Source organism: Microcebus murinus, chromosome 29, assembly GCF_040939455.1.
Source record: "Microcebus murinus isolate Inina chromosome 29, M.murinus_Inina_mat1.0, whole genome shotgun sequence".
Lineage (NCBI taxonomy): Eukaryota > Metazoa > Chordata > Mammalia > Primates > Cheirogaleidae > Microcebus > Microcebus murinus.
In genome coordinates, this window is record NC_134132.1 from 6,737,863 (window position 1) to 6,763,142 (window position 25,280).

Here is a 25,280-nt window from a genome sequence, read left to right on the forward strand (position 1 = left end):
CATGTCATAGATGTGCCTGATGTTACCCTCACGTGTCTTTTCCTACTGCCACCATATGACACTAGATTACTGTTTTTTAGCCAATTTCAAATACCACTATTTTATGAAGTAAAACCTAAGGGGAAAAGATCTTTCCTTCACTATGGTTCCACTCATATTTTTCTCATAGAAAATTTCATATTTGGGCTTTATATTTATATAATATTAGTATATATTAAGATGCAATTTTGCCCTGAGTAGACCTTACTGTATTTAAGAGATTTTTATGTCTCTTTTCATTCAACTGGTCAACAAATGCTCTATTGAGGTCACGGAATGCATAATCAGAAGTTAATTTTAATGCTGCCTCTTTAGGACTTTTGAATATAAATAGACAATTTATAGAGTTAGAATTTAGTTTGTTTCATTTTAATTTTAAAAAGACTCTTAAGTCTCAGATATAATCCGTTTCATAACACAAGCTTTAAAAACAGCTTTGAAACAATACTTTCATTTTTCCCCTGTTTTTTTCCAACCACAAGAATGTTTTCCACATTTCTTTAAACAAATCCCTCAGCCAGTCAACCTGACAACTTGTGGATATTTTAAAATTATACTAGAGTATATATTACACCGTCAAGAACTAGTTGTCACTAAATGACTGATAAAGGAGATTAAGCTCCCCTGATTTTGAAAATAGTTAACCTGATGATACATAAAAAAATAGTCATCAAAGTGTTCATTTTACAACTGCAGTAATAAAAACGTGTACATGTCCACAGGTCTTCTCAACTGCAGAATCACACTTTTGTTAGGCATTAGGTAGCTACTGAGAACAGTGATTAAGTAAGCTTCAAAATCATTAGGCGGAGTTAAAAATCATACATTATTGTAAGTAAACTTTACTATGGAATAGCTTTATGTATTGAACATATAAAGAAATAATCAGTTCACATACAGGAAAAAAGTTAATCAGTCCTTCTGTAAAGAACAAATAACATATTTCCTAAAGAAAAAAGAAAAGAAAAAGAAAGAAGAGAATAGGAAAAAGAAAAAAGAAGCCTCTTCCACTCCTCCATATCCTTTTCGAGAACAATTTATGCTCAGCTGCACAGGAAGACTTTTCTTTCTGAGCTGACCTCTGTTGTTATCACCTTTTCCTTTATGGGTCATATCCCAGACACAGTGGCTGGTTATGTAATCATTATGTTGCCTCAATTTAATTCTTCATATTTATGTGTATTTTAGCATTGCCTGTGTGTCAAGACTCCTATGTATATCATGCGAGACATCACATTGCTGAATAAAAAATTAATCCTTACCCCCATAATATGTCAAAATAAAAAAAAAAAAAGAAATGAAATTGCTGATCTCACATAGCTTCAAAAAAAAAAAAATTAATCCTTTTTCCAAAGACCTTAACATTTATTTTTATTTGGGGAGATGAAATAAACAATCAATATGTGGCAGTGGTTAAATATATGGGCTGTGAAGTGAAAAAAAACTTGACTTTAAAATCAAAATCCGTAAAGATGTAACCCAGTAATCTGCTCCGAGCTTTTAAACTCAATAAAGTTTCAGGGTCTTGATTTGGGAGAATCTAAGGGATGCCCTTTGATTTACTGCACATGCATAAATTCATTAGGATCCAACTTTGGCACAAGTAATTTATGGGGCCCTTTTCAAACGTAAATCTAGCAGTCTTCAGACTATTCATTTCTCTATCCTTGGCACTAGGCAGCATTACTGGCATAAAGCAGGTATAAATAAGCTTACATATCACTAATTTCATACTGTCCTTAGCTTTATATTTTGATATATGATAGTGTAGTCTTTTCACCTTGTTCTTCAATATTTTCTAAACTCTTCTTGAGCCTTTGCTCTTCTATTTGAATTTTTTTAATTGGCATGTTAAGTTCAAGCTTTTATCCTTTTTGCTTGTTTAGCCTTTCCTATTCGCTTAGTTCTTTATTTAATTTTACTGTCATAAGGACTTCTCAACCTCAGTCCAGATAGAGTGTATTTCCAAAAAATGTTACACACTATTGTCATGAATTTTTTTCTACTAATGCTTGCACAAAAAATTCAAAATATTATGATGGGTAATTTTTAATAAGGAAAATAATAAAAACGTAATTAATTACAAATATGAGAATTATTCTCTTTTGCCTCCCAAGTATAGAGAATTGCTGAGGACGTAACAGAATTTCAAAATTAGAGTTTTAGAATTTCAAACTTTTAGAGTTCCAAAATTAGACATTTATGGAAGTGCAAGACTTCAAAGCTTAAGTAAATCTCTGGTGTCTCTGATGGATACTTTGAATTGTACCAACCAAGCTAAAATGCCACTAAAGATAACACACTAAAGTTATTCTGAGAAGAGATGATAAGCTCTAGCAAAAGCCACATTGTTTCCTTGCATCTTTCAGCGTGTGACAACAGAGCTTAAAATAATTTTACAAGGACAGCAGCACATGTTAAACGCTTGCTGACAAGTCTTTCAAATTCCTCGTCTTTTATGACTGATTTAATCTTTATATATTAGAAAAGTAACTGAAATATTACTACTAAATAAATAATGCATAAATCTTTCTGAAATGTCCAAACTTTGAATTCAAAAAGTGAGAATTAAATGTATTTTACATAGAAAAACAATCCATGTGCAATCATAGATTACGGCAAGAATATTTAGGACTAGAGAGATGTCTTGAACCAAACCCTATAAAATAAGCAAACAAAGAAAATGTGTTCAGACGACAATTCTACTGAATCATTATATAATTATATGTTACAATATTATTTAATTTCCACATATTATATAATTATATGTTACAATATTATTTAATTTCCACATATAATTAATATGTATGTATTAGTGTGTATGCTGGATACTATATAGCTGACTTCTTGGCCGAGCACGGTGGCTCACACCTATAATCCTAGCACTCTGGGAGGCCGAGGCAGGAGGATGGCTCGAGGTGAGGCGTTTGAGACTATATAGCTGACTTCAACGAGAAGGCATAGAAACAGAAGCACTATATTCTGCAAATCATCACACACGTATGAGGTACTGATATCATTTTACTGAGGATTTATATGGGATATAAGAATTTTTAAATTTTGATGTGTGTAATATCTCTCTAGACTCCAAGCCCTCTGATCATGCTATAATTTATCAATCTCAGTTTTCCTAGCAGTTGTGGCCCAAGGATGTTTAATAAATGTTTACGAATGAATAAAATAGCTGGGGAAACCCCCTTCCACAATAATGAAGAAGCCACCTCTGACAATCAGGGCAAATAAATATAGCTGAGAAAAATGACTGCTCAATTCATTGTGCCACAAGAGAAGGATAGTCTAATGGGTTTATAACCTCTATACAATGTTGGTAAGTAACAGGTGACAAAGATGAAAAAGATTTTAAAAAGAAGGAAAACAATGCTGTAGAGTAGTAAACTCTATTGGCAGTGACAAAAGAGACAAAGAGAAACAACATTAATTGAGCAAGACCACACTTTATCCAAACAGCACTCAGGCATCTGTTAATAGTAACGACAAATGTAGATTCTATGCACACTGTCTTGCATCTTGTTTTTTAACTTTCTAAACCTACGCTTATCTTGGGGATCATTCTATATTAGTGATATAAATTTGGTCATTTTTAAAACAATACATTTTGTCCCATTATATGGATGTATCAATATATACTGACTCTGTCTCCTACTGAGCAAATTCAATTTGCTCTTCAACAATGCTTTCATGATTAAATATGCTTTATTTCGCACATGTGTGGGTATATCTATCACATAAATTTTTAGGAATGGAATTGATAGGTCAGAGGATATATGCACACAAATAGGCAATTAACAGGAGAATGAGAATGCATATATTAAGATAGACATAAAAGAATATAGAGTTCATTTAGCTAACCATGCACTGTGTATACAATCTCCTCACATTTAAGAAAATGAAGCTTGCAGGCATGTTGCTCTCGTGCTGGCATGCTTTCTAAACTTCAGGACCAAGAACAAACATGCACAAAACTAGTTTTCTGTAAATAATTATTTAAGGAAACCATGAATGTAGGACACTAAAAAAGGTAACCATTTAAAGCAAAACACAAAAAGGACAAGATGATCATCATTATGTAGGGACTTGCCACCAAGGAGAGCTTTTTCAGCTCAAAGAAATACTGCTAAGGCAATCAGGTAAAACATATGTTAATCAGGTACTTATTGATACACACAAGGAAGAAATTGAGACAGAGTAAGACAACTTTGGCTAGCCTCAGGACATCAAATCACCATCACCCATTGGCAAGGTAATTACATAGCAAAAGTGGTGAGCTGAGAAAAGACCAATTTATCTGTGAACTATACTAGGCTTAGAGGGAAGTGGGTGTGCCCTGAAGAAGATTAGATGAATTCCTAAAATGTTTTTAAAGCGGAATAATGTGAGTCACTCACAGGGAGTAAACAGGCACTTTATATCTGATGTCTTCTGGTTCACCCCTGTATTTCCTCTCTTATCTTCCCTTAAAAGAATGTCCTGAAAACAGTATCTTAGCTCCTTCTAAATTGAAAATTGGATGTAGATGAGCTGTTTCTACTGAAAGTACTACAACATAAGGCAGTATTCCTCCAGTTGCCTGTTGTAGCCCTCTACAGGGGTGAGGCAGAGTGAAAAGATCTGCCATCTTACTCCTAGCTTCCTGCTGTAAATAAAAGTATGTTCAAAGTGAAGAATTTTCTTCTAGTTGGAAAGACTTCCTTATAAAAATGTCATGACAAATGGATTTCAAAAGTCAAGGCTCAGCTGATAGTTTTCAGAAAAGGCAGTAAAAAAAAGAAAGCAAAAAAATTTAAAAAAGTAAAGGCTCATGGTTTGGAATGAATGTTGGACAGCAATTTAGTTGAGTGGTGAGTCTGGGCTCTCCTGGATTAAGTAAACTGGGTTCAAATTCTCAATTAGCCAGTGATGAGTAACCTTGCACAAGTTACTCAAACTTCCACTGCTTCATTAAAAAAAAAATATATATATACATATATATATGAGATATATATATATATATATATATATATGAGATGCTCTTTCACACAAAGGAAAAGAAAGTGTGAAAGAACAAAGAGTGCAGCAGGTGTCGAGAAAACCAGGGTAAGGCTAGAATCCAATATAGATCAGAAGTACCAAAAACCCAGCACCCTCAATGACCAGAAGTCAGACACATCAACTGTAATGTGACATAAGGATAGGAACAGGCCTTTTTTGGGGTAAAAAAGCAAATGACCAAAAGGTTACTTAATAGCACTGCACTTAGCAGGAATGGGAAAGCAAGCCGAGCACTGACGGTTTCTCCATAGTAGCCCTTAATGACTCTGACATAGAAAATCTCTACCGTGTCTGTAGAAGTGCAGTCACCGACATAAAGTACCAACAACCACAGAAAAGGCCAATGAACCAACCTGAAGGGAAGCCTGGAAAGGACTGTGAGTTTCACTCTGGGAAACAGATGGTGATAAAATACATCAGTCAGACCTCCTCTCTCAAGCAATCTATAAGAGCTATTGTCAGTGTAGTACCCATAAGTCAACACGTTAAGAAGGCAAAATGTGGAAGACAGAATAATAGCTTCCCAAAGATGACCCTGTCCTAATACTCAGAACCTATGGATATATCATATCACATGCAAAAGGGAAGTAAGGATACAAATGCAATTAAGGCTACTAATCAGATGATCTTAAAATAGAGAGATTATCCTGGATTACCCAGTGGGCCCAATGTAATCACAAGGGTCCTTAAATGTGGAAGAGGGAGGAAGAAGAGTCAGTCATGGAGTGATGTGATATGAGACAAGACTCCTTAGCCAAAGATGGGAAGAACACAAAGCAAGGAATGCAGGTAGTCTCTAGAAACTGGAAAAAGCAAGAAAAAGGATTCTCCCCTAGAACCTCCAGAAAGGAGAAAGCCAGCCTTGCAGGCTCCTTAATTTTAGCCCAGTAAAACCTACTTTAGACTTCTGACCTCCAAATCTGTGAGATAATAAATTTGTGGGGGCTTTTTAGCCACTAACTTTGTGGTAATTTATTACAGCATCAATAGGAAACTAATATGCAAGGAAATAATTTTTGAAAAACTTATGAAAATTTTACATTAAACAGTTTTTAAAAGTGAGGTATCTGATGTCAATTTATCTAGCACATTCAGTTATTCAGAACTAGCCACACTCTGAGGTTTCTGGGATAACTCAAGTTTTACCACTAACTTTAGAGAAATATTTTTTTTCTTAAACCCTAAGATCTTAACAGTTAAATGTAAAACCTAGATGGTACAACGTTAATACAACCACGATATAACCCACATGCAATTTCTAATACATTAAATCCATTAAATATTTATGTTGGGAAAAGGAATGGCCTGTTGTCAAAAAGAGAGTTAGGGCTGAACATATTAAGTAAAAATTGTAAGATAATCGTGCACACACACATTAAACTTTAAAAATGTAATATTCCTGATGTTTTTGTATCAATTAGCACAGACTAAATTTAGTTTTATATTTTAAAAATTACTTCAAATTATAAATGGGATGTTGTAAAAATGAAGAACACCTACATATGTCTTAAGACATCTTCTATTGAAAATCCCAAATTTAATTTATATTTAATATCAGATAAATAACTAAATCAAATAAATGTATGTCCCTAAAGAGTAAGAGTATCAGGAAAGAAAATCAGTCTGAACCTCTTCAAAGTAGTAAATTTCAAAGAGTTCCAAATAGCTTTTGTTTGGTAGCAATTTTAAAAATAATGTAAGAAGGAAATAAAAAACTTCTCTAGGTAAAGTTTACCTTCTTTTTCTACATTGTTACTTCCAATCTGAAACTTTCTTCTTTGGAACAGGCTGTGTGCACAGAAATGTGTGTGCGAAAGGGGTTAGAGGTAAGGTTTAAACAGGTTGTAGTAGGTAAAAAAACATTTTCTACTCCAGGAGAAATTAATAACAGGGGCAGTATTGGTAATGCAATATCATTTGGGTCAGAATATTTTAAAAATGCATCACTACATTCAGTTCTATGAGGATATATAATCCTCCCAAAGTAAGCATAATAAATGTTAAAGGTCAAAACAAATTTTGTAGCCATCATGTGTATTATCTGTACAAAAGTAGAAAGAAAATATTTATAAAACCTACTCAATTGAGCTTACAATTTCACAGCTTTTTACATTATATAATCAATAGTTCATTTAAGATACAGACTACATTAAGACTACATTAAGCCCAATGTTACACAACTACCAAACACTGAGGAAAGAAATTGCAGATGATACAAACAAGTAGAAAAACATATCATGCTCATGGATTGGTACAATCAACATTGTTAAAATGTCCATATTACCCAAAGTGATTTATAGATTCAATGCAATCCCTATCAGAATACTAACATCATATTCACAGGTCTAGAAAAAATAATTCTACGCCTCATTTGGAACCAGAAAAGAGCCCAAATAGACAAAGCAATCTTAACCAAAAAGAAAAAATCTGGAAGCATCACATTACCAGACTTCAAACTATACTACAAGGCTACAGTAACCAAAACAGCATAGCAATAGCACAAAAATAGAGACATATACCAATAGAACAGAACAGAAAACCCAGATGTAAAACCATCCACACATAGCCAACTGATCTTTGACAAAGCAGACAACAAAATACACTGGGGAAAAGAAGTCCTATTCAATAAATGGTGCAGTGAATGTTGGATAGCCATATGCAGAAGAATGAAACAGGATCCCTATCTCTCACCACTCATAAAAATAAATTCAAAATGGATAAAGGACTTAAATGTAAGCATGAAATCCTAAGAATTTAGAAGAAAATGTTGGAAAAACTCTTCTTTCTAGATATCAGTCTAGGCAAAGACTTTATGAAGAAGACCCCAATAGTAATCACAGCAACAAAAAAATAAATGGGACGTGATTAAACTTAAAAAGCTTCTGCACAGCCAAGGAAATAATTAACAGAGCAAATAGACAACCTACAGAATGGGAGAAAATATTTGCAAGCTATACATCCAATAAAGGACTAATATCCAGAATCTACAAAGAACTCAAGCAAATCAGCAAGAAAATCAAACAATCCCATTAAAAAGTGGGGATGAGATGCAACAGACATGAATGGAAGCTTCTCAAAAGAAGATAGACAAATGGCCGATAAACATAGGAAAAAGTGCTCAATGTTCACTAATCACTAGGGAAATGCAAATCAAAACCACAATGAGATATCACCTTACCCCAATCAGAATGGCTTTTTATTAAAAAGTCCCCAAACAACAGATGCTGGTGTGGATATAGGGAAAAAGGAACACTTCTACACTGTTGGTAGAACTGTAAATTAGGGCAACCTCTATGGAAACAGTATGAAGATTCCTCAAAGAACTAAAAGTAGACCTACCATTTGATGCAGCAATCCTACTACTGGATATTTAACCAAAAGAAAAGAAGTCATTTTATCAAAAAGACACCTGCACTTGAATGTTTATTACAGCATAATTCACAACTGCAAAGATGTGGAAACAACCCAAGTGCCCATCAATACATGAGTGGATTAATAAAATGTGGTATATGTATACCATGGAGTTCTACTCAGCCACAAAAACAATGGTGATCTAGCACCTCTTGTATCATCCTGGATAGAGATGGAGCCCATTCTACTAAGTGAAGTAGCACAAGAATGGAAAAACAAGCACCAAATATGCTCGCCATCAAATTGGTATTAACTGATCAACACTTATGTGCACATACAGCAGTAACATTTATCAGGTGTTGGGCAGGTAGGAGTGGGGAGGAGGGGATGGGTATATTCACGCCTAATGGGTGTGGTGCGCGCTGTCTGAGGGATGGACGCGCTTGAAGCTCTGACTTGGGCAGGGCAAAAGCAATATATGTAACTTAAACATTTGTACCCCTGTAATATGCTTAAATAAAAAATAAAATAAAATAAAGTAATTGCAAAGATGTAGAATCAACCCAAATGCCCATGATTCATGAGTGGATTAACAAAATGTGGTATATATACCATGGAATACTACTCAGTCACGAAGAAGGATGACTTAATGCCTTTTGCAAGAATTTGGATGGAACTGGAGACCATTATCCTAAATGAATTATCTGAAGGATGAAAAAATCAACACCACATGTGCTCACTATTAAATCAGAACTAACTGATGAGCACACATGTACATAAAGGGAAGTAAATCCCAATGGAAATCAAGTAGAGGGCAAAGGGGAAAAGGGGATGGGTGAAAACCTAATAGGTACAATGAACACTATATTCATGACAAGCCATGTAACCAAAAACATTTATATCCCCATAATACTTTGAAATTAAAAACAATAAGAGTTGTTACAAAATACCAAGAAATAAGACATATGTCAGAAAACACTATTTTCTAAAAAAATATATATTTTTGAAATCTGCTCAGTCATGATTTAATAGAAAAAGAAAACAATATTTTTAAAAAGTCAGTCCTTTCATGAGAAAATAGATGAAAAATATATCTGACTACCATGACCTTAAAAAATAGGCTTATGCAATTGTAAAAAACAAAGAAAAAGATAAGAAGTAGAACGACTAAACTAGGACAGTTTGTTTTATCCAGCACCCTGAATTTTCAACAATCGTCTACTACAAATGACAATAAAAATGAAAGATGATCATGTCTAGGAAATATCATTCAAAATTGGAATATAGTATTCTTTTTTTTTTTTTTTGAGACAGAGTCTCGCTTTGTTGCCCAGGCTAGAGTGAGTGCCGTGGCGTCAGCCTAGCTCACAGCAACCTCAAACTCCTGGGCTCGAGTGATCCTTCTGCCTCAGCCTCCCGGGTAGCTGGGACTACAGGCATGTGCCACCATGCCCGGCTAATTTTTTATATATATATCAGTTGGCCAATTAATTTCTTTCTATTTATAGTAGAGACGGGGTCTCGCTCTTGCTCAGGCTGGTTTCGAACTCCTGACCTTGAGCAATCCGCCCGCCTCGGCCTCCCAAGAGCTAGGATTACAGGCATGAGCCACAGCGCCCGGCCCAAGGAATATAGTATTCTTAATAAAAAAAAACAAAAACAAAAACAGTACCTTCCAACCTTAACAAGAATATCTTCTTAGGAAGGAGCTACCACTCACAAAATGCCAAAAGTACAATAATCTGATGATGTGATCTGAGCAACATTCTTTCCTATAATTTTTCTCTTTTTAGTATGTGTGCTAGGCATTGGGTAAGAAAAATGATCCTTCCCCCATACCCCCAGAAAAATAGACACAGACATAAAACCAATGTGTGTTGAGCAGGATACCACAAATAGGCAAAGCAAATACTATCTGGGCATCCAAAACGATAATCACATATGTACATGGTTAACGAAACATACTGACACATTAAAATTTTTTAAATTTAAAGGAGCAAGCTCCATCACTTGTGATATAAAGAATTGTTTTAAAAGTTTATCTTTTATTGCTAGGCCAGAGGCACAAATTATCCTGAGGAAATTCATAGACACTGGAATTATATTTTTTAAAATATTTATATGCCCAGTTTAGGCAAACTACTTATCAAACGCTCAGGCTTAACTTTTTAAACTAACTACAAATAGGGATTCTTAATTTATGGGTAAATAAACTGAAGTTCTAAGGATTGAAGTAATCTGCTCGAAACAAGTAAGTGATGAGGTCAAGATTGGGAACTCTGATGTTCCTCATTAATCTCACTAAACCGGAAATACAAGTCTATGCTGTTGTCGAAGTAGTGAGCTGCATTTTCTTATGCTGGATGGTATTATTACCATGGTAAGGTAATGCCAGTCTTTGTACTGAAAGACTGATCAATGAATCGTATGCATATACTTACCAAAGCAGAGGCTAAGCAAACAGTAGCAAAAACTGACCAGATGTGAACTTATCCTTAACTAAATGAAGGACTTGACAGCATACAGACAATGCCTCCTAACAGACCATCTACAAATAAGAGTGGAATAAATTAGCATGGCATCATCATGTCATGTGAGGGAAAGGACAGCTCCTGATCACAATCTGGCCAGTGCCAGATTCACTGTTTACTCAATGTATCCCTGTAAAATGGGGAGGATAAGAGTATGTGTTAATAGATATATGGGTTGAATGGTGGCCCTCAAAGATATGTTCACATCCTAATACCCAGAACCTATTTGGGAAAAGTGTCTTTGCAGATATAATTAAGTTAAAGATCCTGAGAAGAAATCATCCTAGACTATCCAGGCAGGCCCTAATTGACACTTGCAATGACAAGTGTCCTTCTAAGATAAAAAAGAGAAGACACAGACATACAAAGAGGAAGAAGCAAAGTGACCATGGAGGCAGAGAGTGGAGTGACGCAACCACTAGGAATGTCAGCATAACAACACATGTTGGGGAGGATTTGAATAAAGGCCACCCTTGCACACTATTGGTGGCAATGTGAATTATTAACAGTAACAGCCCTTGGAGAAAACTGTGTGGAAGTTCCTCAAAAAAATTAAAAATAAGACCACCATATGATCCAGCAACCCCACTAATGGATACATGTCCAAAGAAAATGAGAACAGTATGTTGGAGAGGTATCTGTACTCCTGTGCTCGCTTCAGCATTATTTCTTTACCAAACCCAAATAGTCGAGATACCAAATTATCTAAATGTCCATCAATGAATGGATTGAGAAAATATGATCCACACACACACAATGGAATACTATTCAGGCTTAAATAAAAAAAGGAAATCTTGTCATTTGTGACAACATGGATGAACCTGGGGGACATTATGCTAGGTGAAATAGGACATGAATAGAAAGACAAATACTGCAAAATCTTGCTTATACATGAAATCTAAAAAAGTTGAACTCATAGAAGCAGAAAGTTGAATGGTAGCTACTCAGGGGAATGGTGGTTGGGAGACAATGGACAAAGGATACAAAACTTCAGTTAGACGGGAAGAGTAAATTCAAGAGCTCTATTGTACGACATTGTGTTTATAGTTAATAACAATGTATTATATTCTTGAAAATTGCTAAGAGAGTAGACTTTAGGAGTTCTCACCACAAAAAAATGTAAGTATTTGAGGTAATATATATGTTAATTAGCTTGATTTAGCCATTCCACAATGTATACATATTTCAAAACATCATGTTGTACATGATAAATATATACAATTTTTGTCAGTTTTAAAAAATTAAAAGCCAGGCGAAGTGGCTCACACCTTTAATCTTAGCACTCTGGGAGGCCGAGGCTGGAGGATAGCTTGAGGTCAGGAGTTCAAGACCTGCCTGAGCAAGAGCAAGAGCAAGACCCCCATCTCTATTAAAAATAGAAAAATTAGCCAGGCATGGTGTCGCATGCCTGTAGTCCCAGCTACTCGGGAGGCTGAGGCAGGAGGATCACTTGAACCCAGGAGTTTGAGGTTCCTATGAGCTAGGCTGACGCCACGGCACTCTAAACCAGGCAACAAAGTAAGAGTCTGTCTCAAAAAAAAAAAAAAAGCAGTAGGCTTCTTCTTTGAGAAAACACCAAATGGCAAGTGACTTCAGCGCAGCGGAGGGCCAGGAGGCTCCAGAGCCTGGAATAGGAGGCCGTGGCTGCTTCTATGGAGGCTACGGCAGTGGCATTCGGGACTGGGGCTGTGGCCATGGCTGGAGCCAAGGCCGAGGCAGTGGAGCTTACAGACACAAGGCCGAGGACAAGGAGTGGATGCCTGTCACCAAGCTGGGCCACCTGGTCAAGGACATGAAGATCAAATCCCTAGAGGAGATCTATCTCTTCTGCCTGCCCATTGAGGAGTCTGAGATCATTGACTTTTTCCTGGGGGGGGGGGCACTCCTGAGGATGAGGTTTTGAAGATTATGCCGGTGCCAAAGCAGACCCATGCTGGCCAGCAGACCAGGCTCAAGGTGTTTGTTGCCATCGGGGACTACAATGGCCACCACGCCAGTCTGGGCATTAAGTGCTCCAGGGAGGTAGCTACTGCCATCTGAGGGACCATCATCTGGTCAAGCTCTCCATTGTCCTCGTGTGGAGAGGATACTGGGGGAACAAGATCAGCAAGCCCCACACCATTCCTTGCAAGGTGACAGGCTGCTGCGGCTCTGTGCTGGTGCGTCTCATCCCTTCCCCTAGAGGGAACTGGCAGCGTCTCAGCCCCTGTGCCCAAGAAGCTGCTGCTGGTGGCTGGTTATCAATGACCGCTACACCTCAGCCAGGGGCTGCACTGCCGCCCTGGGCAACCTCGCCAAGGCCACTCTTGACACCATCTCCAAGACCTACAGCTATCTGACTCCAGACCTCTGGAAAGAGACAATATTTACCAAGTCTGCCCACCAGGAATTCACTGACCATCCTGTCAAGACCCACGCCAGAGTCTCCGTGCAGAGGACCCAGGCTCCCGCTGTGGCTACAACATAGCATTTTTATACAAGAAAAATAAAGTGAATTAAGCCTTAAAAAAAAAAAAAAAGTAGATAAAAAAAGAAACAGGAAGTGGGAGAGAGTAGCAGGCCTCTCCTCTGCCCAGGGCACCTGTCACACCTGAGGGCAGAAGGTAAAGAAGTAGAACTTGGAAACAGAGACTCTGTTAAGGCACAGTCTACTCCATCCTTGGGCAAATGTGACCCAGTGAAGGTCAAGTGAGCTCAGAAGCTGTATCTTCCATCAGCCCCATGGGGGTGCAGAGAAGATGTGTTTGGAAGTTCTCTTCTCACAATGAGCAGAAGCAGTAGAAGGAAAAAGAATAACCTCACTCCTCAGCAGGTAATGGACAAAACAAGGGGCTGTGAATATCATTAAGTTCTAAACATGGGACATTAAGTTATGGCTCCCCAGAAAGGGCAACGGGATGTGGGGCTGCCCCACAAAGCCGTTCTTGCCAATCTGCAGTGTTGTAGTTTTGTGTTTTCCCCTCTGAAAAAAAAACGCAAAACTATACTTTAGTGTAGTTTTATTTTGCATCACAAACTTGTGTGCATTAGCTTCCCTTAGCTCTGTACTTAGATTTCCTAACTCCTGATAAGAGCATTTTTAGGAAATTTTCACCCTGGATGCAGTACTCAATTCCATATTTTAGCACTTATCATGTGACAAGTTCACAGGAAATGTCAGGACATACTACTGGAAACAAGATAGGAATGGCCTTCGTCCTTAGGGAAATTACTGTCCAGTGGCAGATGTGAATCAGATTTTTTTTTCCTCCTAAGGCCAAGATGTTGTAAAAACTGGGAAGGGGTGTGTGTTAAGGAATACTAGGTATTCTATACCCTTAAAGAGAGAATGTATAGCAGCACTAAGAGAGACCCAGCTCTGACTTTAGGGAAACCAGGGAACTGAAAACCTCACTAGCCCAGATGAATTTATCTCAAATAGTTTTAGAAATATAAAGGGAAAATGGGCCAGGCGTGATAGCTCACACCTATAATCCTAGCACTCTGGGAAGCCGAGGCAGGAGGATCATTCAAGGTCAGGAATTCGAAAGCAGCCTGAGCAAAAGTGAGACCCCCATCTCTACTAAAAACAGAAAGAAATTAATTGGCCAACTAAAACTATATAGGAAAAATTAGCCGGGCACGGTGGCGCATGCCTGTAGTCCCAGCTATTCGGGAGGCTGAGGCAGGAGGATCGCTGGAGTTCAGGAGTTCGATACCAGCCTGAGCAAGAGTGAGACCCCCGTCTCTACTATAAAATAGAAATAAATTAACTGACAGACTAAAAATATAGATATAGAAAAAATTAGCCGGGCATGGTGGCGCATGCCTGTAGTCCCAGCTACTCGGGAGGCTGAGGCAGTAGGGTCGCTTTAGCCCAGGAGTTTAAGGTTGCTGTGAACTAGGCTGACGCCATGGCACTCACTCTAGCCTGGGCAACAGAGTGAGACTCTGTCTCAGGAAAAAAAAAAAAAAAAAAGGAAAAGGAAGTATACAAGCAAATGTCACATGGCTCTCCCAGAAGTTTGTATCACTCTGGTCACCTCTGACTTGTGTTACAGGTTTTGACTAATCTTACCTATCACACTGTATGAAACATTCCTAAAAGGCAGGGACTCTGTCTTTTCCTTTATCTTTTTGTAGCTGCACAGCAATTAATGTAGATTCATACCAATGAAAACCTGACAAATATTTGTTAAACGAATGAGTAAATCAGGGTTACTAATGGGAGGCAAGAAGAGAGCAATACTAAACAAAAGGACTAGAACAGAGTTTTAAATGCGGGAGAAACAACAGAAAGGAGGCAGTAAGACAGGGATCATCAGCACAGCTGCTCAACAGAAAGTTACTCAACCAGTTTTGGGACTTTCAGCCCTCACCATCTGAACTCTCACTCCTCCACCCAGCTCTCTCCCAGCCCAGGCCTTCAGCAGTTCCCACCTACACCTGTGACAGAGTTTCCTAACCAGCCTCTTCTTTCTGCACCCTGTATGTATTACGCAGCCGGAATACCTGGGTTTTTTTTTATCCTGACTATGGTATATTATTAGGCAAATTATTTAGGCACTATGCCCCTCCATTTCCTTGTCTTTAATAAGAGAATAATAACAGCATCTATAACTCACAGAGTTCCTGAAAGGATTAAATGAGTGATATGTAAAGCATTTAAAAGAATCTCTGCCACACAGTACCTACTCGATATTTATTATTATTATTAAATATTTTATTATTATATTACACAAAACTCTTCCATAATCTCCCTTTTTTTGGGACAGGATCCCGCTCTGTCACTCAGGATAGAGTGCAGTGGCATCATCATGGCTCACTGCAACCTTGAACTCCTGGGCTCAAGTGATCCTCCTGCCTCAGCCTCCCTGACAGCATAGGTATGCACCATCACGCTTGACTAATCTTTTTATTTTTACTTTTTTATAGAGGCAAGGTCTCACTATGTTATCCAGGCTGATCCTGAACTCCAGGCCTCAAGTGATCTCCCACCTCAGCCTCCCAAAGGGCTGGGATAACAGGCATGAGCCACTGTGCCTAGTCTCCTGTTAACTTAGAAACAAAATTCAAAATTTTATTTCTGGCAGCCAAGATCTTTTATAACCTGAAGCCTCCCAACTCCCTAACCACCTCCCACTCTTCCTGCCCCTCCAAAACTACATTTCAGCTTTACTAAACTACAGACAAGCTCTCAGAACTGCATGTGGCTTTGTATAAACTCCTTTCTGTCTAGAATGGCTTTTTTTCCCCTACTACTGACCAGCTAGCAAGCCCTATTCTATATTCAAGTTTCAACTTATGCATTATCTCCTGGGACACCTTTAACTTCTTCGGACTCCTTCCTCTATGTTCCAGTTGCTATCTGTATATACCTACATTCTGAGAATCATCTACCTGTATCATAAAAATGGTCAGTTTACATGTCTGTTTCTTCCCAATAGGGGCTTCTTGAACTAAGAGATGCATTTCTCTATCCATCTATTCCCTGATCCTAGCATAGCAACTGACACACTGCTGTGGTTAAACAGATGCTTGCAGAAGAGAGGGAGAAAGGAATGAGGAAAGAAGGTGTTTTCTCCTTCATATATCATGGCCTCTGTAGTCCCAACCTTCCCTTGCATTCTTCCATTCCTCACATAAGTCCTCTTTAGCCAACTAGTTCAGCCTAAAAGCACATACACAGTTTTCTATACTACAAAGGAATTCAGAGGTATGAAAGACGAGGTCTGTCCGGAAAGTAACCAGGCAGATATTATAAATAGACACACATATATAAGTTACAGGGAACTCCGTTCATCTTGTCACTTACATTACTAAGTTTTTAAGATCCTTTCAAACTTCTTTTACCTCCAGCCCAACTTATCTCATTTGATTCCTGGGAAAATCAAGTACTCTTTGTACCAACTTATAACTCGCCCAGTATTTTAATCATAGAATTCCTCTAAAATAAAATCATTCTTCTGTAAGATCCCAGAAAACTTTCTTGCTGTCCTTGGTTTTAAAAACATTTCTGTTTCAGAATCTCAAACTTCAGCAGACTGAACAATGCTACCCTGCTCCCTCCTGCCGTCATCATTCATCCCAACCTGTATGGGAGGAACTGCAAATATCTCAAGGTCTGTGTGGCCACTAAAAGTTACGTCAACATTTTTCCAATTTCTGTAATTCAATTACATATGGTTTATTCAAACTCCAGACATATATACTTAGGGGAGGACATTTTAGCCCATTAGAGTCCAGTGGAGGGATGTGGAAGTTCTAAAGAAAAAAAGAAATACAGAAAAATAAGCAACTTGAAAGTAGGAAAAAAGATTAGAGAAAATACAAACATGTTAGCTTCCTTAAGAGTTATGCTATATACCAATTTACCACTAAATCTACGACTAAATCTAGAACTTATCTATCAACACAAGATACTGATGAGATACCTACAAGAACATAGTAATTAGACCACAAAACAGATAGAGAAAGCAGTGAGCAAGGTCATCAGGTAGGCATGGTGGGAAAGTGAAGATCAGAGGTTAACACCTATCAGTTCTTTCTTCCCTCCCCTATTGCAACAATTTCAATTCCAGTGTAGCTACTGTGCACAGCTGTCACAGAGCTGTCACAGTAGGTAATCTTCACACAGATCAAACAGAAATTTCAAAGTAGTGACAAATGGGGCTGGTAAACCAAGAGCTCTACTGGTTGATGGCTGGAATTGCTTCAAATTATAAGGTGCTATGAATCCATGAAGTCTGTTCTCAATACTTAAACTTAGGCATGCATTTTAATTCAACTGAAAAACTTTCAGACATGAAGACAGTATTAAAGCTGCTTTAATTTATTCAGAGAATGCATACATTGGAGCTTATAAGGGAATGAATGAGGTAATACTGCTGCTGGAATATTGTGCAAGCTTCTAATAAAGCAAGATTTTTCAAAGAACACTGACTCCTTGCTAATATTTTCCATGGAATTTGAAATTACTGGAATTTCAAACAAATGTTTCCATAATTCTCTTTTTCAGCCTCCTATAAAAATACACTTAATGGCAAAAGTTCTTAACGTGGTATATTTGGGAGAGCAAAATAACTTTTAGAGAAGAAACATGTATAATTGTACAATAAAAATATTTTTCATTTTCTGTATTTAAAGAAACAGGGTGATGATGTAGAATATCATTGCATTAGAAGAGAAACAGACCTGAGTCTGAATTCTGGCTTTTTATTTATAAGTTGTGTGACTTTGAAGTATTTACTTAAACTCTCTGTACAGTAGGATGATAATATCTGCCACAATAAGTTGCTATTACGATTAAATGACTAAAGTACATAAAGTTCCTAACATAGGAACTTGTTAGAGTAAGAATTTAAAGTGCAAGTTTTTTTTTTCTTTAATATGCATTACTTACTAAATTCTTACTATGTACCAAGAAACAACAGTGAAACTGCTTTCCTAATGACTTCCCTAATACATTTCCCCTCATGTCTCAGTAGGAAAACTATTACCTAAAGTGCTTGGAAACATGCACACTGTTATAACTGATATAAGCTTCTTCAAATAAATAAATATATAAGAACACTTTTCTGCATAATACTAAAATAATTTCAACTGTAAACATTAGATAGCAATAGAAATTAAATGCAAAAATTTAAAACTATCACAGTAAAGTTCCACCAAAGGAACAATTCACTCTTGATTCCTTAGAGACAATCCTTTGCCCCACTACAGCGAATGGGTTCCCTATTAAAAAATGAAATCTACACGAACATCATTGAATCTTTGAAATCTAGAAAAGAGATGCTTTTCTATATTTTAGTATATCAAAGAGATTAAAATTGTACCTTGAAAGAGACAGTTAACTAGACTGTCTTTCACACATAAAAATATTTTTCTTAGTTTTAAGAATGATTTGGTAACCAAAAATATTCTCAGGATAACAAAAACATTCTGGACTAATAAATAATCCATTATTTCAAAACCTAGTCTATATAATTCCAGTAAAACAAAAGAATCTGGAAAGTCCCTCACATTCATTGTAACAGGATGAATTACACAGGAAAACACTGCTATAAACTTGAGCCAAAACAGCCAAGATAAGGGCAGACTTGATTGTAAGAGGCATTGGAATTCAGAATTATCATCTAGGGATTCTTAATGAAATGTGGAAATGGATCCTTATTGTATTAACCAAGAAATTAAAGTTCATACACTCAAAAAATAGATGAGGGAAGGACTATTTTTATATGCATTTCAACAGGGTTCATGACAGGTAAAAAGAACTTATTGGGTAGGATCAGTAACATTTGGAAACCTATTTCTAAAGCTGATTTACTGTGAAAATGCAGGCTTTAAAATACATTAAACAAAAAAAGTTCAGGCCGGGCATGGTGGCTCACGCCTGTAATCCTAGCACTCTGGGAGGCTGAGGCAGGTAGATTGCTCGAGGTCAGGAGTTCGAAACCAGCCTGAGTAAGAGTGAGACCCCATTCCTACTATAAATAGAAAGAAATTAATTGGCCAACTAATATATATAGAAAAAATTAGCCAGGCATGGTAGTGCATACCTGTAGTCCCAGCTACTTGGGAGGCTGAGGCAGCAAGACTGCTCGAGCCCAGGAGTTTGGGGTTGCTGTGAGCTAGGCTGATGCCATGACACTCACTCTAGCCTGGGCAACAAAGTGAGACTATGTCTCAAAAAAAAAAAAAAGTTCAAAGTATAAATACTCTACCACATATGTGTTTTGCATGGCCAATCACTCCCATGTACTTTTCAATTCATGTAGAGCCTAAGCTATTTCAGTCTTTGAGACGCTAATAGCAACAACAGCCACTGTTGACAAATAATTGAGAATGACTTGAATTTCAATCCTTTCAAAAGCTCTTGAAGCTATGGACAAAAATGTTTATTTGGAACTCTAAGGAGACTGCTGCCATTAAATATAGGAGGATAACCAGTTTGTCTGTCTTAATCTCACTAATAACTTATTGTGAATGATTTCTAGATTTATGAGGCAAAAGTAGCAAAAATTACTATATTTATAAAAGTGGCATTCTCTACAACTCAATAAATATGTATTGTGTATCTTCTATGTGCAAGCCATGGTGGTAGGCACTGCAGTATGTAATAAATACATAGTAAACTGTTTCTGCTCTTGAAGACTTAGGTGTGATCTTGTTTACCACTTAATCAGTGAGCATGCTATATCTTATTCGCCTATTCCTCTTCATACAATAAGGAAATATTAAGTACCTCTCATTTTAAAACTCTGAAATTAAGCTTTTTTCATTTTTAAAATGACAATAAAGGTTATGTTAATTTGGTGGAACCCAAAGTTGTAGATCATGCTCCTTCTAATCAGCTAATAAGCAGACGTGGGCAGGAGAATCTTTTGTTACTCCTTCCATTGTCCTCCCATCTGTGTCCTTCTGTCTCATGCAGTCTGTCCTCAGTCCCCTCTCCCCCCTGCAGGTATCTCTGCTTCCCAGTCTCTCTACTTTCAGATGGCTTGAAATATATTTGGCCAGTACTTCCCCACATGAACCACACTTGAAGCAGCTGGAGGTAATTGGCACACAGTTTTGAGTTTTCATGAGTGAGCCATGAATAAAGTATGCTTAAGTCATGTATATATTTGGATTCTTAAATAACTGTAGAGTCTTGTACATAACTGGAGAAAATCTACATCTTCATTTAAAACTGCAATACCCCATTTATAAAATGCGCAGTTACTAAAAATACAATTATTATCTTAATGTGGTGAGAGCAGGGTTATCCCTGAAATGTTTGACATAAAATAAAGAAGTCCTTATGTAAGGTAGGAAACCAGTGCTCCAAATTCTGACCTCTTTGAGGACAGGTATGAGAACTTCCAGTGATCAGCATAGCAATTGTTTAATTAATATATGCTGAACACAGGAACCTTAAACATTTCCATTTAAGATATAGGCATTATGACTAGGAGCTGGGCCTCTCGCCACCATACTGCGATGTCATGCTAATTTATTCTACTCTATTCTCAGTCTGTTCTGAGACATCTACAAAGACTAATGAACAGGTGGTTACAAATCAAAGTGGGAGTGGCCAGGCGTGGTGGCTCCTGCCTATAATCCTAGCCCTCTGGGAGGCCAAGGTGGGTGGATTGCTCAAGGTCAGGAGTTTGAAACCAGCCTGAGCAAGAGAGAGACCCCGTCTCTACTATAAACAGAAAGAAATTAATTGGCCAATATATATAGAAAAAATTAGCCTGGCATGGTGGCGCACGCCTGTAGTCCCAGCTACTCAGAAGGCTGAGGCAGCAGGATTGCTTGAGCCCAGGAGTTTGAGGTTGCTGTGAGCTAGGCTGACGCCACAGTGCTCGCTCTAGCCTGGGCAACACAGCGAGACTCTGTCTCAAAAAAAAACACCAAAAAACAAAAAACAAATCAAAGTGGGAGGTTCAGATAAGGAATGAGTCTTTTTGATGTAGGTAATGGGGTGGATAGTGGGGCCTTTTACCAAAACAAGTGCAGCAGCAGGAGATGCAAATTTGTGAAACAAGATGCACAGCTCCATTTTTATTTGCATTTTTTTTAAGACACAGGGTCTCACTCTGTCACCTAGGCTGGAGTGCACTGGCACAATCCTAGCTCACTGCAAGCTCGAACTCCTGAGCTCACGGGATCTTCCCACTTCAGCCTCCCAAGTAGCTGGAACTATAGGCATGTGCCACCACACATGACTAACTTTTAAATTTTCTGTAGAGACAGGGTCTCAGGTATGCTACCCAGGCTAGCCTCGAACTCCTGGACTCAAGTGATCCTCTGGCCTTAGCCTCCCAAAGCCCTGGGATTATAGGCAGGAGCCACAGCGCCTGCTCTAGAGCTCAGTTTTTACCATGCTGAGCTTGAGGAATCTGTGAGACATTCAAGTGAGAAGCAGCTTCAGTGACATGACAGGAACATAGACGCCAGACTCCAGTGACAGACAGTAAGGGGCAGGTGAAAGAGGCAGAAGATTGAGCCTGGGCCCAAGTAGGCTAAAATCCTGACACAGCTTTGACTCTTCCTTCATTCCTCATAACCAGACCGCGACAACTGTGGCTTTTAGAATTCTTGTTCACAAGTTCCCATTTCTCTCATTTCTCCTCTGTTTTCTACTGCAAGCCTCCCACTTGGCCAAGTCACTGCAATCCTCGCATGACTAGTCTCCCTGCCTCTGGTCTCTCTCTACCTCTTTCCAAACAGTCTCCACTAAGTATCATCCTGAAAATGTCACTTTTCTGATCAAAACTTTCAGTAATACCTCAGTGTCTAAGATCTTGCAAAGTCATATTCTAGCTTCATGTTCCTTTCATTCTTGAATATCTCTATCTCCAGTTGGTCAACATGCTCATCACAGCGTATGCCTGGAGATGTGTTGTCTCCACACCACCTCAGAGGGTACCCCTCCAGCTGGGACAGTCCCCTCGTCCTTCAAAGCCCAGCCCAAGATTCAACACCTCCACGAAGCCTTTCCATTCCAATGCATCTTATTCTCCTTTGAACCCCTGAAGCACTTGCTCTCTCTTCTAATCCCAACGAAGAGACTATAAATTCCCTAAAGGCAGAGATTATTGGCCAGGTGCGGTGGTACACACCTATAATCCTAGCACTATGGATCACTTGAGTTCAGGAGTTCAAGACCAGCTTGAGCAAAGCAAGACCCTGTCTCTACTAAAAGTAGAAAAACTAGCTGGGCATGGTGCTGTGCGCCTACAGTCCAAGCTATGTGGGAGGCTGAGGCAGGAGGATTGTTTGAGCCCAGGAGTTAGAGGTTATAGTGAACTATGATGATGCCACTGCACTCTACCCAGGGTGACAGAGTAAGACCCTATCTCAAAAGGAAAAAAAAAAAAGACAGAGATTACTAATCATTCTCTTCATATCTACCCTTTATGGCTGCTAATCATGAGGTAAATCTGAAGGAAAAGTCCAGATTTTTTTTTTTGATGAACATTAAGAAATTTCAACCCTCAGTAACTAATGATAGTGTTGATGAAGGATTTTAACAGAAAATTTCTTCCAAAAGTATCATAAAGCCATGGTCCAAAAGTTAATAATTTTATTTGATTTTAATATGTTACTCAGAAAATAACATTAAAGGGAATATCCATGAATTGGGATGGGAGAATGAGAGGAAAAAAACCTCGTCTTTTTTGCTTGTTTGTGTTTCTGACTTAATCCACAGTAAAAGGGAAGCCCATCTGCATTTTTCCTCTAAGAACAAGAGGAGTTGGCAGAATAAACAAGACTAGGTGTATACTGGTTTCTCTCTGCTGTCACTATTTTTCCTGCCAGATGGGCCATAAATTATTGGTTAAGACAATAATTTTGAAACAAAGCAGTAGTTAGCTGGCAGTAAACATGTTTGCATCCACTACACTCTTTGAAAAAGCTTTGACTACAACTGTATGATTTAAAAAAAAAAAAATCACTCATTTGAACAAATAATCCTTTCTTCTAATACTTGCTTCATCATCTTTCTGACTTTTCCAGATAACTACCTACCTGCCTTCCCTCTCACTTTCCTTCCAGACACACCCATCCTGTTGCCAAGAAACAAAACAAATATGACCTTCTGGAAGTACCTTTACAATGGAGGCTGTATTAAAACTCATTTATCAATTGAGGAGAGAAGTAGGAAAAAAGGAGAGAAAACATCTTTATTATGTCCTAGGTGCTTTAAATGTATGATTTCATTTAACCTTTATAAAAACCCTAAAAGGCAGGTATTGCTATGCCTAATTACAAATAGCTAACTGAAACCCAGCTACATAACTTTCCTAAGATTACACAGCTAAGAAGGGATGAAACCAGGATTTTTACCAAGTTTGCCTAATTTCAAAGCCAATGTTATTGTCATTCATCTTCTTTATACCTCTATTTCATGGCCTTTAAAAATTCCCCACATATAAAAAAATTCTACATATTAGAATTCCTTTCACAAAGACTATTTTAGGTGTGACCCAAAATAATTTTATAATAAAGCTTTAAAATTAAACAATTCTTTAAATGTATTATTTTCTAGGATTGTTTTCCCAAAGGACTACAGATGGAAATAATTTTTCTTTCAGAGGAATAGACTTTTCTATGTTAAAAAATAACTGCATACTTTCAAGATATAAAGGTTGAAGTGAAAAATTTCAAAATTCAAAATATATCCTGACCAACCACATTTACCAAATCTACTTATTATCAAACTGCTATAGACCATTCAAAAAGATTAACTAAATGGAACCTGTAAGTCCATTTCCAACAATCTTTATCCCTGTTGAAGAAAAAGAGATACATAAGATAAATACTTCTATGTCTGCTGATTGGTTTGTTGCTTGACAATTATATTCTCTTTTCCAGTGAGTTGAGCAAACAGTCCTTAAAACATTATTTCTAAAAATTCCTGAAACCTTAGTTACTCAAGGAATACATACACAGAAGCCTGTTGGATAATTAAGTCTTTAAACTTTATTATGGAAATAAATTAGCAATTATATTCAACAACATACCTGGTAGTGAAAAATAAAAGATGACATTCTGATTTAGGACAGGCAACCATATACACAAGTCAGTATCCAAATGAATGCTCCTATCTAGTGGCTCACTAACCTATTTAGCCTTGTTTTCCTTTTCCTTTCATTCTCATATATAGGGTCTTTTTAAAGCACATAGAAAATAATTTAAGTATAATCCTTAATATAGAATACTGACAGGTGAGAGTAAAAATGGAAAGTACTTCTTAACAGAGATGCTGTTGCGTACAAGTAGAGGAGTCAAAGAGTGACCCGTATTGTGTTACTACCCCATCTTATCAAATATATACTAGAGACTAGTCACCGAGTTCTTGCTGCAGGAAAGAAAGTGAGGGGACCATAGGATTTGAACTGACCTGAGTTTGTTAGGCAAGGCACATAAGTCTCTAAGCCACTATGTACTTAACTGAAAAATGGATGTTAACTTCTTCCTCTGTGGATTGATATAAATGATCTATATGAAAAACATGCACAATACATGTCAATATATGCTTGTCTTCTTCCCCTTTCCTAAGTAGCATTTCTAATTGTAATGACGGGAGTCAGGGGAGGAAGGGAGATATAATCAAGCAGACTCAGTCCTTCTGAAAAATGGTCATCCTCCAACCTAAGAATTTAAAATGCAAACAAACAAACAAAATGCAGTAAAAGTTAAACTGCAGAATAAACACTAGAAAAGCAAGTGAAATACCAAAGAGAAACCCAAAAAATAAAATAAAATAAAATCAATAGGGATGATGTGCAACTCCAATTATTAAAAGAAAAGATAATCTAACTAAATGCCTTTTAATTC

The 25,280-nt window shown here is 37.5% G+C and overlaps 1 protein-coding gene and 1 pseudogene across 10 annotated transcripts in view; one reads left to right on the plus strand and one right to left on the minus strand.

Moving 5' to 3' along the window:
• Positions 1-25,280, minus strand: part of PDLIM5 (PDZ and LIM domain 5) — a 187,163-nt gene that overhangs the window by 96,442 nt on the left and 65,441 nt on the right. The window lies entirely within an intron of this gene.
• On the plus strand, positions 12,601-13,437 carry LOC105870778 (small ribosomal subunit protein uS5 pseudogene; annotated as a pseudogene).